We start from the raw sequence: 17170 nt of genomic DNA, 5'->3' as shown, positions 1-17170 counted from the left end.
TTCGGTCACTCAAATATTTTTTTGAACAAATAAAATTTGGTTGATTCAGAAATTTTTTTATTTTCGTCTAAGAAAACAATTTCTTGGCTAAAGAAAATAAATAATTATTTTTTAGCCACCTCAAATAATCAGTAAAAATTTGTTTTTAAATTAATTTTTTTAAATAAAAGTTCAAGTATTCCATTTTTTGCTAAAAGTTAATTTTTTAATTTAAAAAATACAACCATTTTATTGTAAATTAATTTAATTCGTTGGAATTTTATATTTCTGTATAGAAAATAAATCTTTCTGGTTGCAAATGTACCAATTTGGTTAAAAATTAATTTATTTTTTTGGTAAGCTTTCGTCTAATAAACTTGTTGACTCAACTATAGAATTTGGTCAATATACTGATAACTCAAAATTTCTTGAACCCAACCAATTTTTTGTATTGTTTTAACCAATTAATTTAATAAATGAAGTATTCAGTATTTTCAACAAGATCGGCTTGGGCCATTAAAATATTATGCTATAAATCATTTGGAAAGAACGCGGCAGTTACCTTATTAGCTTATGACAAATAATCTTAACACTTCCTCTACAGACCGTAAAACCTTGTTTTGGTTACAAATGTATATCAGGGCGTCTATCAGAGTAACCTAAATTCTGAATCATTTTGAGGATCTTCCTGGTAGGGCTCAGTAATCCTCAGTATATATACCAGTGATTTTATTGACTATTTATCAGACAGCCTTACGAATTTCTTCGTTTTGAAAATGAAGATTGCCACTGAAAATTTTTTGATAATCGCATTTTTCCTGCTTGATTTCGTTGGTAAGTGCAATAATATAAAATATTAGGCTGTGGTGGAGTCTAGGCCTGGCGCCGCCCGGGAGCTTTTTTTTTAAAGGCCTAGCAGTATGTTCGCAAATTCAGAACACCATTGTACCTATTCTGCTGAAATTTTTTTTTTAGAAAATTAATTTTCCTTATGACTCAAATTGTAACCATCCATTTTGTAGGATATTTGCTTCGTTTTAACTGTGAGCCCCGAAATTCATATTTTCAGTTGAAAATTTAATTTAAAAATTAATTTGTTATCTGAAAATACAGCTTTGTTAAAAATTAGTTGTTCTTTTTAATTAAAGGTTTATCTCGTTGGTTGAAAACTTAACATTTGAGACGGAAATTTGTGTCGTGTTAAGCTGTAAGTTCGACTTTCTGGTTTAGAATCCAACTATTTTGTTAAAAATTCATATTTTTGGATTAAAAGTTATCTTTTTTGCTAAAAATTCATTTATTTGACCTTTAAGTTCTAAAAACTTTAATCCTCGTTAAAAATGAATCTTAAGTGGTAGAAAAATCATTTTTGTTGTTGAAAACGAACTTCTTTCGATGAAAATTTGTTTTTATGTTTAGCTGTAAATAATTTTCTGAAACTGACAATTAAACTGGTGGAATTTTCGTAAAGTTTTCACATAAACTATTTAACTACTTTGCTGAAGATTTTTCTCATGGAAACTTTTTTCTAGTGAAAATGTAACCATTCTTTTTTTACTGAAAATTTGATATTAAATATAAAAAGGTAATATGCAGAATTTTTTAAAATAAAACTAAGAATTTAACTACCTAATTTGGACAACCACCATTAAGTGTTCCTACTGCAATTCGAAAAAAAAATTGCTGAAAAACAAAATAAAAAAATTCTTTTTTTGGACAAAACTAAAAAAAAAGGAAAGAAAAATGAGAAGACAACGAACCAAATCCCCGTCCGTCTCTTTTTTATTTTTATCATTATGCCTACTTGCTCTGAATTTTTTTTTGCCTTGATAAGGGTACTGTAGGAGTGCCAAAACGTTGGTGGTTATTGTTTACAAATGTTTTTTTATTGTAATTTGATAATACTAAAAACAAGAAAGAAGAAATAAAATAAAAGAGAATGGATAGATGGAATGGATAGACTGTTCGGAATAGATAGACTGCTGGTTTCAGCAAAAAGGTCATGGGATTCAATAGTTATTTTATTAGAGGTATTAAGCCCGTACCCCTTTCTAAAGTCTCTTGGAGGCGGAAAGACATCCCTTTGACCGGTCACAAAAATAATATTGGTTTAAAAACTACTCCTTTGTAAAGTATCGTTAGAACGGGAAGACACGACTTTCACCGGTCACAGGAATAATTTTGTTTAAAACCCTACCCCTTTCTAACGTCTTCTAGAGGCCTAAAGGAACCCCTTTGTTGATCACAGAAATAATGTAGTTCAAACTCATACCCCTTTCCAAATTCTCGTGCTGGCAGGATTGCACCCCATTGACCAGTCACAGAAATATTTTGGTCAAACCCCATCCCCTTTCCAAGGTCTTGGAAAGGGGCGAGAAGAGGTTCCTTGGGTCGGTCACATAAATAATGTTGGTCAAACCTCCACTTTTTTCTAAAGTCTCGCGGGGGCGGGAAGATAGCACTTTGACCGGTCACAGAAATAATTTTGGTCGTACTTCTTGCCCCTTTCAAGGTATCGTGGCGGCGGAAAGGCACTCATTTGAACCGGTCACAGAAATAATTATGGCCAAATCCCTTTCTTATGTAAGAGAAGATAGTTATAAGCAATAACTAATTGCTTCAACAACTTTTTTGTTAAGTTGCTTCATTTATTGCTTTACTGAGTAAAAAGTTAAATATTATATTGATAAAAATTAAAGCTAGATAAACCATAATAAATTGTTGAAACAACTATTATTTTACTTTTATTCATTATAGAATCACTAAGTGAAAAATAGACAGATATTAAAAATTTCAGAAAAAACGAATATTTGAGACGTTTTTATAATTGTAGCAATGTTAAGAATATTATAAATTCTCACCATTTCGGAAATATTAGAAATTTTGGATAATTCACGAAATTTAAAAAATTTTTAAGAATTAAAAAATTTGATTAATTTTACACTCCTTTTGCACTCCTTTAACCGGTCACAGAAATAATTTTGGTCGTACTTCTTACCTCTTTCAAGGTATCGTGGCGGCGGAAAGGCACTCACTTGACCGGTCACAGAAATAATTATGGCCAAACCCCTTTCTTATGTAAGAAAAGATAGTCATAAGCAATAACTAATTGCTTCAACAACTTTTTTTGTTAAGTCGCTTCATTTATTGCTTTACTGAGTAAAAAGTTAAATATTATATTGATGAAAATTAGAGATAGATAAACCATAATAAATTGTTGAAACAACTATTTTTTTACTTTTATTCATTATTGACTCACTAAGTGAAAAATAGACAGATATTAAACATTTCAGAAAAACCGAATATTTGAGACGTTTTTATAATTGCAGAAATGTTGAGAATATTATAAATTATCACCATTTCGGAAATATTAGAAATTTTCGATAATTTACGAAATTAAAAAAATTTTAAAGAAATAAAAAATTTGACTAATTTTATAAATTTGCATTATTTGGAAATTATCAACATTTCGGAAATTTTAGAAATTTTGACAATTTATTTATTTTTTTAATTTTAGAAACGAAGGTAATTTTACATATTTTCAAAAGTTAGTGAAATTCACAAATATTAGAAATTTTGAATACTTTTGGAAATTTTACAAAATTGGAAAATTCAAAATTTCGATAATTTTGTTAATTTTATACATATCAAATATTTTGGAAATTTTTAACGTCTGATCAATATAAAAAATGTACGAAAATTCATATATTCGAAGAATTTTCATATTGTATGGACACGTCTGCCCAAGAAAGGCCACTACCACTTTAGAAGACTCTTGCACAATGGGAGGAATAATTTTTTTGACAGTCTATAATTTTAACCAATTTTAATTTTTTTTTTTAATTTTAAGTGAACTTAGTTTCGAATAGCACCTGGGCTAGAGAATTTTGCATTTTAGTTTATTAGTTTATCACACAATTACTCAAATTATGAGAAAATCTATATTTTTCACAAATTAATTACTTACACTTCAAAAATGATTCGGATATAATGAAAGTCATCTTTAGTCAATGCATGGGTACTCCTAGCATGCAAATAGTCCAATTATTGTATTTTTCATTTATTATAAACTAATTAACTTAACAAATAATTAAATATTGTAATTTTGGTGAAATCAATTTTCTTAGCTAAAAAGTATAAATTATTGTTATAAATAATTTCTAGAACGAATTTGAAGTTTTGGATTTTTTCAATTTTGTATTTCCCTTTATCTCCTTTACCAATTACGGTGTTTTCAAACCACGAATCTGATCACCCTAGGTGACAGATAGTCATTATCCTGGATATCTCCTTTCGCGTCAAGGCAAATTGTTAACAAAATACCTGCATTTTTAACAAATTTATTTTTAAACAAAAATCCTTAACTAAACAAGTAATCCTTCAATTTTTTTAAACAATAAAAATTGTAATTTTTAATAAAAAAGTTGCCTCGAACCAAAAAGAATAAATTTTCAGTGGAGAAGATTACTGTTTACCATAAAAGATGAATCTTTAACAAACTATTTCAATTTTTCACCGGAAAAGTACGATTTTTAATTTGAAATATCAATCTTCCTCAAAGTGATGAATTTGGGATAAGCAGAATTAATTTTCTATCCAAATAATTAACAAGAATTTTGTACCGAACAGCTGAATAATGAAAAAATTAATTTTTAAGTGAAAAAGATTAATTTTCCGGCAAATGATTATAAAAAAATTTTCAACAGAACAGTTAAATTTTTAAATAAATAGTTTAGTTTTTACGAAAATAGTTTAATTTTCTACCATAACTATCAATTTTTTAAAAATCTTTAAGTCCAATAAAAATCGAATGGTGACATTTTCAACGAAAAAAATGAATTTTCCACATAAAAAAAATGATTTTTTAGCAAAAGAGTTAAACTTTTGGCCAAAGGGATGAATTTTCAACTAATAGCATAAATATACAGAAATTATTTTTCAAGAAAGAGATCAAAATTTCATTCAAGAATTGACTTTCGAACTAAGATTTTTAACCAAAAACATAAATTTTTCACAAGCAATTAAAAAGGTAAAATTAATATTTTGATTGGTGTCTCCGAGTTTTCGTAATTAATTCATTTCTGAGCAAATTGTGTACTTAGAATTCATGTGAAATTTGTTTTGCACCATAACAAAATTCAAATCCTGTGTGTCCTGGATTTTTTTATAGAATCAAGACCCAGTAGTAATGAGAACATAAATGGTAACAATAATGGTAATAATAAGGGCCAAAGCAGTGGTAATCCCTATCAACATCATCCAAATAACGGTAAGTTGAATTAATTCTTTGTTTTTAATTTTAGAAATCATTATAATTTTAAAAATTTGGAAAATTAAATAAAATTTCCAAATACCGTAAATTTTAAACGTTCTACAAATCTTACAAAATTTAGGAAATTGCAGATAAAAATGATCAAAACATTTTTATATCATTAGTAAGACAGTTTTTGCGTTGTGGGATTCGAATAAATCAAAATGGACTCTAATTTGTCATTTGTTGTTTCTTTAATTTCGGATATTCTTTTATCTTCTGAATTGAAACAAATATTATAAGAATAATATATGTGTAATTATATTTGTTAAAATACAAAAATGGTTGATTTTGAGGCAAATTAAACAAATTAATATAAATCTCTGGCACTTTGGCCGGGAAAATAATTTTCTTGTACTAAAACTACTGTAAATTTTTTTTTTAAATTTGCAGCCACTTTCCTGCTAAGCGGAAAATTTAGTTATTGGCTAAAAACGGATTTTACGCTTATAAATTCTGGACTCACAGAATACCTTTAACATATTATGATCAATCTACAAAAAAAAATAAAATTAAAAATGGAGGGTGGCCTTTGTCACATAATTACCATTTTATACAAATGCTTTTTTCATTATTATTTGATAACAATAAAAATGAAACAGAAAACAATAAATTAAAAAAGAAAAAGGGGGTTTGCTTGGTCGTCTTCTAATTTTTTTTCCTCTTTTTTTATTTTTTCCCAGAAAAAGGGAAAAATTTGTCTTTTTTTTTTACGAAATCTTTTTTCTCTTTTTAAATTTCATTACAAAAATTTTATGGTGTTTGAGAAAATGTGGTCCTTAAATTCTTGGTTTTATGATCAGGAATTCTGCACATTAGAATGTGATTGTTTAAAATATGTTTCTTTTTGATATTGAATTATTAATTGTTCATAACTCAAAAGTCATCAAATTTAGGAAAAAATTAATAAATAAATACTTTTAAAAATTATTTATTTATGTAATTTTCTAGAATTTCTTTTTGCATTAGGTTATCATTCTCCATAAAATATTTTTTTAAGCGTTTTTTGAAAAATCCTACATTTTAATGTACCTTTCTGCTTCCATAACTTCAAAAAAAAATGTGGGTTAAAATTCTTTGTAGTACTTTTCTACTTCAGGATGAATGTTTGAAGAACTTTTTCAGAACCCCAAGGTAATATGAAAGATCGTACAACATCTCGAGGTTATCAAAATAATTTCATTAACCAGCAGGCATATTTTAGACTCATGGAGGAATATCAAAAAGGTGGCCGTAAGTTAATTTAAATTTTTTTGGGAAATTTTAGAAACTTTAGAAACTTTTAGAAAATTTTAGATAAATTTGGAAATTTTGAATATTTGATAAGATCATGAAACATTAGAAATTATTAGGCTGGTTAGGCCCAAATAGCATGCTGCCTTTCAAATATTCTATTTTCCTAATATTTCTGTAAAAGCCTCATTATTTTTCATTTTTTTTACAACAGCAAGACCGCATGGATTTGCTGAAAATGCACCACATACACAACCTGGGCAACATTTTCCTGATCAAAATCCTGCCACACCCATGGAAATAGATCCGAGCCATGGTCATAAAAGACCAAATGAATCAAACGAGATACAAGGAGGAGACCCCAAGAGACGGAATTTTTGAAATATTTGGAATCGTTGTGAAATCTTCGAAATGCTTGTAATAGTTTCAAATGAGTCTGAATATTAAAAAAAAATTTCTAACCCGTTTGAAATCCTTAAGATAATTAGAAGCTTTTCGAAAACTTTTTCGAATATTCGGAAAACTTTGAAAACTTTGCAAAATCTTGTTAGATTTTTCGAAATCTTTTGAAAGCTTTTTAATATTTAAAATCTTTTTGTAATATTTTAGGAGCTTTTTTATTGCTTAAAATTCTTTTATGATTTCAAACTGTTTAAAATTGAGAAGTGAGACACTCAAAACTTTAAAACTTTAGAAACTTGGGATTTTCCAGAATTTTTTCAATTTTAGGTTCTTTTAAAGTTACCTGGAATTTTTCTTGAAAAAATGAATTTTTTTTGCTCATAAAACATTTACTTCATTTGAATCCGTACATAATTTTTTTAGTAGTTTCATGTTTAAAATTTTGCTTACCTAAAATTGAACCAGTCAGCGCATACAAAAATCACATTTCAAATATGAAGAAATCCAAATGTTTTTAATTTCTCTTCGAATTTCAATAAAATAAATGCTCTATTGATAATCAATATGCATTTTAATTTTCTGTTTCAACTTTTTTTGTAGCATTCTTCATTGTTTACTAGAAATAAGTTTTTATTTTAAACAAAGGGTGTTAGATAAAATTTACATTCTTAAAAGAAAAATCACATTTTTGAATGAAATTGAAAAAAAAACAATTTACTGAAATTGAAAAAAAACTATTTACTGTGAATTTTAACAGAGTGTAAACTCAAATGGAATTATTTCAAAGCTAAAATGAACTCAAAGTAAACATTCCCTAATTTATTCATAAAATATTTACTGTATAAAAATCTGATCTAAACGTAAGGTTAGAATTCGTATTTCAATACCAATAATCTATTATTCGCATCGTTTGCATAATGTGCATTAAAATTTTTTTGCAAAAAATAATTTTTTGAAACTTTCATGAAATAGGGAAATAATTTTTTTTTTCAATCTTTGACAAAAATGTGTTTTTCCCCGTAACAAGATGGAAGTTCTTTGTGACACGATTTATTTTAATAAAGATTTGTTTTGAGTATTTCATCATTGTTTTAAACTTTAAATTCAAGAAAACTTTCAGAAATAAAAATAAAGTTTTTAGAATAAAAATAAGTCGACGAGAATTCCAGGTATTCAAAGTTTGCTAGGTCGTGAAACACCCTGTTTGAGCACGAATGGGTGTGGTCAGCTCCCGCATGAGTGATGCTTTTGGTTTTCTGCAGTTTTCCACTTCTCTGACCAAACTTTTAGGCAATTGTGAATCCCTAGATTTAATAAATAACAATATAAATAAGAAATCTATATGTAAACTTCTTAAATAACACCTTACAATTGATAGAATTTACTCTTTATTATCATAACTCGAATTCAGTTTTTTATATTTTATATAAATCAATAGTTCTGTTACGATTTATATTAAGTTTCTTAAATAATGGTTGAAATTAAAAATTTTGTGATCGTTCTTGAGGACTCCAAAGAAATTCCAGGAAAAGGCTTGGGAAAAAAATGAACAGTTTCTATACCAGAGTTAGGTTCTCGTTGAGAGGTTCAGACAAAAATATCTAAAATCATAGTTGCATCCTGTGTTAAATAATATCTGGTTTTGAAGGGTCGGAGATAGGACACCTCTTTGAAAAAACGTTTTACTAGTTTATCGCCTGCAATATTTATTTCGAAGATAAACGAAACAGCTGATCTCGTGAAATTGATACTGCTATGAGACAATCCTTTTTATAATCAGCTGTAAGAAAACTTAAGCATTCAAATACTGGTGGATTGAAGATATCAACAGACTTCTATTTTCTAGAATTCCACCATTTCTTGAAGACTTTATCGGAAGTTGTATAAGCAAAAGCACTTAAAGAAGCATTCACTAAATTGATAGAAGATTCTGGAATTCCTCTTCTCAGGAATGCCTGCCATACAACTATCCAGCCACCAAGTTAAGAAACTTCAAAAGAGGATGAGGGTTCCTCTTACAACAAAATACCAGATTTACTTCTGGGTTAAATTTAATTGAATTAGGAATCAATAGGGATTGAAACAGTGGCTGCCAAGGCAGATTAGGCCAACCAGGTACTACCAGAATATATTCACGTCTTATCACTTTTAATTTTTCGCAGAATTTTCAGAATAATACTAAGCGGTGCAAAAGCATAAAAGAAAAATATTTTGCAATCAAGAGTGAATGTATCAACTGCTTCAGAGACAGAATCATTTTCCAGGATACATAGCGAATCCACTTCGTATTAGTAAGACTTGCAACTAAGCTGATGTCCTGTGTTCAACATTTTTTGACAATATCATTAAAAGCAAAAGAGTCTAATTCAAATTCCGTTCTCTTTTCCAACTTGCCTAATTCAAAATCACTTTTAAAGTTATTCTTTGAACTCATATATGAAGCAAAAATCCAAATGTGACAACTTTCACTTTAAGTGAAAATTTCTTTCATGATTTTATATAAATCCTTAAACTTCAAACCCCCCCTTTCCATTAATATATGAGATTGCTGCCGCATTATCAATCCTTAAGAGCATAATGCAATAATGGACGTCTTTAACCAAGTTTTGAAGGAAAAAGATGCTGCCTTTAATTCTAAGAAATTAATTGGGTATTCGCGTTCCTTTTCTGACCAAAAACCATAAGCCCTAAATACAAGGAAATGATCCAGGTAAATAACGTAACAATAACCTTAAAGTCCTAAATGAGAAATCAGTTCTATAATCTTTGAGTTTAAAATGTTCTGGTTCAATCAAATTATTAGGATTTTTAAGATCTATATTAAATCTAAACAAACCATACGATTTTAAAGAAGAAAAAATAAAGGAATAAACTGATTAACTGGAGGAGTAAAAGTTTCAATGGCTCCTTTTGACGTTAGTTGAAAAATTAATTTAATAATGTTTTTGTCGACAATCGACCAATTTGACTTACGTACAGGTGAAAACTGGCATGGAATTGAAGAAAAAGGTATCTCATAACCCTGGATCCAACATGAAATCCAACAGTCTGAGTTAATAAATGTAATCGTCCAGCAATTTTAATAACAGAATCATTTCATAACTTCTCGTTGAGCCGCTCGTAGGTTCTTTCATCGTTTTCCTTGAAGAGTCCCACCTGAATTAGATTTAATTGGGTTTTGCATTGCGGATCCTGCTCTTGATAATTCCTGGGAGGATTCTCAGACTTTTTTAGCCCGTTCGTTCTCTTAAGTTCTTTTTAAATAAAAATTCGTCATTTGGCGCTCATTTTAAAGAATCACTCAAAATTGTACTTAAGTGTGTCAAAATAAGGCTCCTTCTAATTTGAAATAAATTATTTTTTAAATGAGCGCGTAATCGGCAAGAGTTGCTCAGCGCTTCTATCATTGGAAATTTAGTTATTGAATCCCGTTTCACTAGAATTGAAATTTTCTTTTCCACAATAGATATACAGGCTGTCAACCTCACTTGTTTGAAAATAGTTCGAGCATCTCTAGACAAAGTTGATTCTTGTGACTTAAGAGTAGTTTTAACCTCAACATTTAGTTTAGGTGAATCGATAATTACAATATTTCTAGGTGGTGGATATTTTTTAAAGATCTTCGTTATATTCGACTGGGATAAATCTAATTAAAGTATGTCGAGCCAAAGGACTTTCAATTCTTCGTGAATAGCTGGGGCTAAAACCTATTCTCCCACATAACATCTTCCAATTACGTTAAGGATCTTGTCTTCAAGAGTTTTCTTGAATGTGTCAACCTTTTTAGAAGTTGACTGCATCTCTAAAGATTGCTGGGAACCAATATCCAATTGAAAGGTCAAACTTTCAGAATCCAGAGTACATGAAGCTTTTGGCGTTTCATTAACACGAGATGACTGAGCAACAACACTTAGCAAGTTTGCTCTTTTATTATCATACCTCGAAATTGATGAAGAACGTGACCTTGACGGATTATCTGTTTAGAATAAAAAAAGATATGATGTAATAGAAATATCTCATAATAAAAAAGAGATTTCATTTAATTGCCGCAGGAAACATAGCAGCATCCGCTGCTCTATATAGAGGTTTGGGCCTGTCTGGCATTAGTAGATTAGACTCAAGGCAAATACGTAGTTGCGGAAGAGGTCAGTTGCACTATAACATCTACGACAGAATTTGAATACTTTCTTCAAGTCATAATTTTGGGATTTTTTGGGTGTCTCTTTGGGCACCGATGCTGATTTTTGGGCTCTTTTTGTTTTCTAGAACAATTGACTTTAGTTTTGGAGATGGTGGCCGGCAGCACCTCCACTGTAGAAAATTAAACGATTAAAAAAAATCAACCGCGCTAGATTTTTGGGCTTTTTTTGAATGTCATATACTGAAAAAATTAATTTTTTAAAAACAATCCCTGTCTCCTAAAAATTAGCCGTAAAATAACTTTGGCACCCAGTTTACATGTAATCATACCCAAATATTGTACTATTTTTTGGCTTCCAACAGAACTCAGAAACTATTTTTTTTAATCGAGCCTAACCCTTAAAGAAATCCTAAAGAAAAATATACGGAATAAGTACGAGAAAAAATATACTGTAGGTCTCAGGTAGTTTTGACCCTTCTAAAAGTAACAAATTATATTGTCCGAAAACAACCCATAAAACTAATTGCTACCCCTAACTAAAATTATACATGTTACATAAAACTACATAAATATAAATCAAAGGTCAATGGGTTTGCGTTGTTCACTAAACACTGCCAAAAAATCTTCCAATGAAGAAGAATCATACTATTAATCTTTGGAAAGCTTTAAACTGTTTCCACTATCCCACAGAGAAAAACAGAAATTGAATTTAAAAAAACCTACTCAGCTGCCTTTATCTTAAAAATCGATTATGATTTAAATTATAAATAATCGCCACAAGGACTTTCCCAAAAATCGTTTTCATATCATCTTCACAGTAACATTAAACAACACTTGAGAACTACCCTCATCACAGTTAAAGAACCAAGTCTCACCCTCCATCAACTAAAACCTCCGAAACAATTTTAGATTCAAAAAATATACTCCGAACAACTGTCAAACACTCTAATTAATAACTCTCCGCAGGCATGTTCCACGTCACCTATTGAATACTCGCCTTATGAAAGTGCCTCATTCCATCAATTAAAACGTTGAAAAATATTTGAAATAAAATACAAGTACCAAACGCCATTCTTTAAGACTACAGTCAAAACAAAATTTAACCAAAACTAATCACCCTTAATAACTTTATTAAACTCAAGTTAATATATCTACCCCGAAAGCAATATACCACGACCCCCGAAAGTACACCTATCGAATTTAAAGAATCCAGTCTCAGCTGCCTTTAACTAAAATCAGCGAAAATTTTTATTAAAATATACTTACCAAACATCTTCAAATATAATTGCAAAATCTTAAATCTCTTTTTGATATACTTTAAGTAACAGCAATATTCTATAATCCCTACTAACTACCTATATCAAAATTATTAAATGTAGGTTCAGCTGTCTTTACCTAAATGAGCAAAAAAAATTGTAGATAAGAAGAATCACCTCGCAAAACTTTTCAGCGCTCTAGTTAACAACACTTTAACGTCCTTTAGGCTACTATAAAATGCTTCTAACGGACCAAGTCAAAGCTGACTTCAACCAAAATTGCAAAAAAATGCAAATAAAATAACTGCTAGCTTTGTGTGATGTTTAGTTTCTGTTTCTAATATTTTTTGACCTTTTAATTTATGAGAGGTGAGACTTGTCACGCTAAATGTGATAGGTGTAGTTTATAGGGGCCGTGAAGTATTATTGTGGGAATAGGTGTATTAAATAATGTCTTAAAAAATTGTATGTAGTCATTATTTTTAATTTGAAATATTTTTTATCGTTTTATTTGGTGGAGGAAGACACTTTCATAAGGTGAGTACCCAGTGGGCAGAAAACTTGGCGACGTCTTTAAAACATCTATACGACATCTTCACGACAACTTTACGACGTCCTACGCCTATGCCGTTAAGGGGTCTTTACGATATCGTAAAGAAGTCGTATGATCTAAAGATGTTTTTACAATATCGCAAAGAAACCAAACGACATAGACATAGGATGTCGTAAAGTTGTCGTAAAGATGTCGTAACGATGCCGTAAAGACGTCGCCAAATTTTGTGCCCATTTGGTATTTCAAAGTTGACTTGGAATATTACTGTCGAGGTAGATTTATTATTAACAGTGTTTTCTAGTTGCTTGGGGTAGTTATTTTCACTTTGAGATTGTTTTGGTTGTTTTAATTGATGGAGGTTGAGACTTGTTTGTTTACAGGTCATAAGGATAGTTCTCATGTGTTGTTTTTAGTTAAAGGCAGCTGTGCAGAGTTTGGTGAAATCCGTCAAGTGTCTTTTTTACTTTGATTGTTTGTTTATAACGGTGGCATAGTGGGTATAGTTTAGAGTTTTTGGAGGTTGAATTGTATGATTCTTTTTCACTTGAAGAATTTTTGGCGGTGTTTTATGAACCCCGTAAAACCTTCGACTTTTAATTTATGTTTTCTTCGTTTTGTTTAAAATCTATATTTCTAGTACGTAAATATTGTTAGTATTACGGATTGTTTTTGGAAAATGTAATTTGTTATTTTTATTGAGGTCAAAACTAGTTCAGACCTCCGGTATATTTTTACGCGTACTTGTTTCATATCTTTTTCTTTGGGATTTCTTTAGGATCTACGTTTAATTTTTTAAAATAATTTGTGAGTATTTATAGGAGCCCAAAAAAGCACAACATTCAGGTGTGCTTATTTTTAGATTAGGTGCTTAAGTTATTTGACGGGTAACTGTTAGGAGATAGGTGTTGTTTCTTGAATAATAATTTTTGCAATTTTAAGAGCCCAAAGAAGCTAAAAAAAGCCCCAATTAAGCCAAAAATTCTTATACGCTTACATGTAGTTCGAGCGCAGATTTCATTTTAAGGGTAGTTTTGGAAATAGGTTTATTTTTGCAGCTCTCAAGATCCTGAAAAAGGAAAAATTCTGGCGCGCTTGATTTTTTAATTAGTTCAATGTTCTGTAGTGGAGGTGACGGCAGCCAGCAATTCCACCCAAGAGTCGGTTTTTTAATAGAACTAAAAGAGGCCAAAAATCGGCATCGATGCCCAAAAAAGCCTAAAAACGCCCACAATGATGGCCTGAAAAATGTATTCAAATTAATAAAATACAATTCCGTTTGGATCACAAATGTGAGTTCACTTAATTTCAAATACTTTATCTCTATGTATAGGCTAAAGGTGGTTAGGAGTGGGATTGATAAAAAGTAATGAATAATTTGTTATATAGTAAAAAATTTGTATGAAAAATGATCAGTTCCTGATATCTGTAAGTAAATAGATGCCATTTTTGTATACAAGCGACCCTAAATTACCCTGTAATTAAGTTTCAATGATTGCTTTAACAAAATTATTTAACAAATTCTTCATCTATATTAATGCCAGATAGTTGCATCTTTTTCTGTAATTTTTTATTATTTTTCCACTTTTTACTTATGAGGGTAATAATTAATGCAAGTTGACAAAACTATTTGCCTAAATAATTGATTATTGTTTATAACTTGCTGAATATAACTAATTATGCATATTGTTAATTAATTATTACATTCTGCTTATATTATTATACAACGCAATATTATGCAATTTTTAAATTGCGCAATTAATTTTTTGTTAAAAATTGATATTTTCACTTTAAAAAATTGAATATTTGGTTAAAAGTAAATTTATTTAGTTGAAATTTATTCTTTTTACATTCTCATCATTTATGAGTGAGAAAGTATTAGAATTGTCCGACATTTCAACGGATCACCACGTTTCGAGACCCCTTGAATCCGAAAATCAAGTTTTAACGATGGAGTCTGTCTGTCCGCCTGGCCGTCCGGCTGTAAACGCGATAAAGCTCGAAAAAATCAACTGATCAACTCCATTTTTGAAACACTTTTTTCAGGTCCTTAAAGAAAGGACGAGTTTGTTAACCAGCCATTTTTGATAAACATTCAAAAAGTGAGCGCATTTTGAAAATTCTTTAGACCACTTTTTTCTGAATTTAAAAATTTTGTGTATGGATATTTATAGTACTAAAATGGACAAAAATACAATTTCGTTGAGAATTACTTCTTGATAGGACGCGTACTTTTTGTTTTACTCGTGAAAAATAACATTGAAAATAAAAAGAAAATAAAAAGAAAGAAAGTTCCAGAAAAAAAAAGATTTGACAGAACCTGTTTACAAATCTCTCTCGAAAATCGAGCGCGTAGGGTGAGTTTCACGATGACAATGTGTATCTCAAAGCCTAGGGAGATTTGAGGAATTTGACAATTCAGAATATAAAGACGTATAAAATAACTGCAATCTAAAAGAGATCTTTTTATACAAATTTATTTAAGCATTCTACACGTAAAGAATATATTTTTTTGTTAATAATGCAGCAGACTGGTCGGAAATTGATCTGTTTCACTTGAGGATTCAAGGTCATTATTCACAATGAATGTTTCTAGGTTTAACTTAATTGATTTTCATATAAAATCAAAATCTTTTTTTTACTAATAAACTACCATAACTACTGTTAAAAACTAATTTTGTTTCAAACGTCAAATTTTTGGGTTGAAAATTCAAATAATTAGTAGAAAATAAATTTTTTCTTGAAAAAATGTTGCCTAAAAATTGAACTATTTGGTCAAAAATTAATTTAATTAGTCGAAATTAAATCTTTTTTTATTGATTCAAGCTGTTTGCTTGAAATTTCAGCTAATTAACTAAAATGTATTTATTTTGTTGACAATGAGTATGTTTTGTTTTGAAATTGCATATTTTCAGTTTGGCAACTTAACCAAGTAGTAGAAAATTCATTTTTTCTTGAAAATCAATTTTTTAAATAAAAATTTAACTATTCCATTTTTAGATAAAAATTGAGATTTTTTATTTTAAATTAAAATATTTTGTAAAAAAATGTAATTTGTTGTAATTTTACCTTTTTGGTAAAAACATAATGTTTCTAATACTTCTTGGCTAAAATAAATTAATTTTTTTAAAATAAATCTTTCTTTTCTTAAATTTAATTTCTTTTCATTAAAAATGCAGATATTTTTTTGTTGATACGTGAAATATTAAAATTTTTTATGAAAATTTAACTTCTTTGTTCAAAATTGCACTGTTTTCTTAAAAATTAATTTGGTTGTTGTTAAGGTTTTATTATTCCTTTATTACAAAAATTCCATTTTGATGGAAATTAAACTACTTTATTCAAAAGTTTATTAAGAAGTTGATTCATTGTATACAAAACTTTATTCTTAAGTTTAAAATTGAACATTTTTGTACGAAAAATTCGAAGTTTTTTCTAGAAACTAATGAACTTCAGTGGAAAATCGATTTCTTTATTGACTTATGTTTTGTAAATTGCTCAACCAAAATTATTTAACAAAATAGCTCTTAACTCACGTTTCAAAATATAGAATTAATGTTTTTAAATCAACAATTTTATACATAACATTTTTGGTCGTATCACCTTATCTTATAAAATTAAATATCATTTTTTCTATTGGAATCAACTGATTTGTAAACCTTTAACTTGATGAGGTAAAAATTAATTCAAATTGATTATATTTATTTATTTTATTATATTTAGCGGATTATGTATATTATTAAGTAACTACTATATTATACTTATATTATTAGACAATACAAAATTATGCAATTTTTAAGTTTCGCAATTAATCTTTGGTTAAAAATGTATTTATTTTGATAAAAAATAGTCGTTTAAACAATTCAATATTGTTTATAACTCGTTATATATAACCAATTGTGTATATTACTAATTTATTATATTATTATTGTTATTATATTATTAATAATGTACATCACCAATTGTTTTGTAACTTTCATAACTTTTCTTTAAGTAGCGGTGTTTTCTGAAATGATTACCCTAACCTTTCCATTTTAATTATGAACGAATAATAAATAAACATTAAAGAAATTGTTAAAAAAATTAATTTTGTTAACCTCAGTTAATGATTAAATTCAATCTAATTGGAAATTGGACAATAAATTCCAAAATTGGTTAGAAAGCTGCAATTTTCTTGCATGATTATTAGAAATTATTACGAGGGTAGTTCAATAAGTCCTTAGAATGAAGTATAAAAACAATTTTTTTTGGGTAAATTTTTTTTTAGTTTTCAACATAATCTCCTTGGAGCTCTATAC

This window comes from Belonocnema kinseyi, chromosome 10 (genome assembly GCF_010883055.1).
Source record: "Belonocnema kinseyi isolate 2016_QV_RU_SX_M_011 chromosome 10, B_treatae_v1, whole genome shotgun sequence".
Lineage (NCBI taxonomy): Eukaryota > Metazoa > Arthropoda > Insecta > Hymenoptera > Cynipidae > Belonocnema > Belonocnema kinseyi.
Note: the sequence above shows the minus strand (reverse complement) of the source record.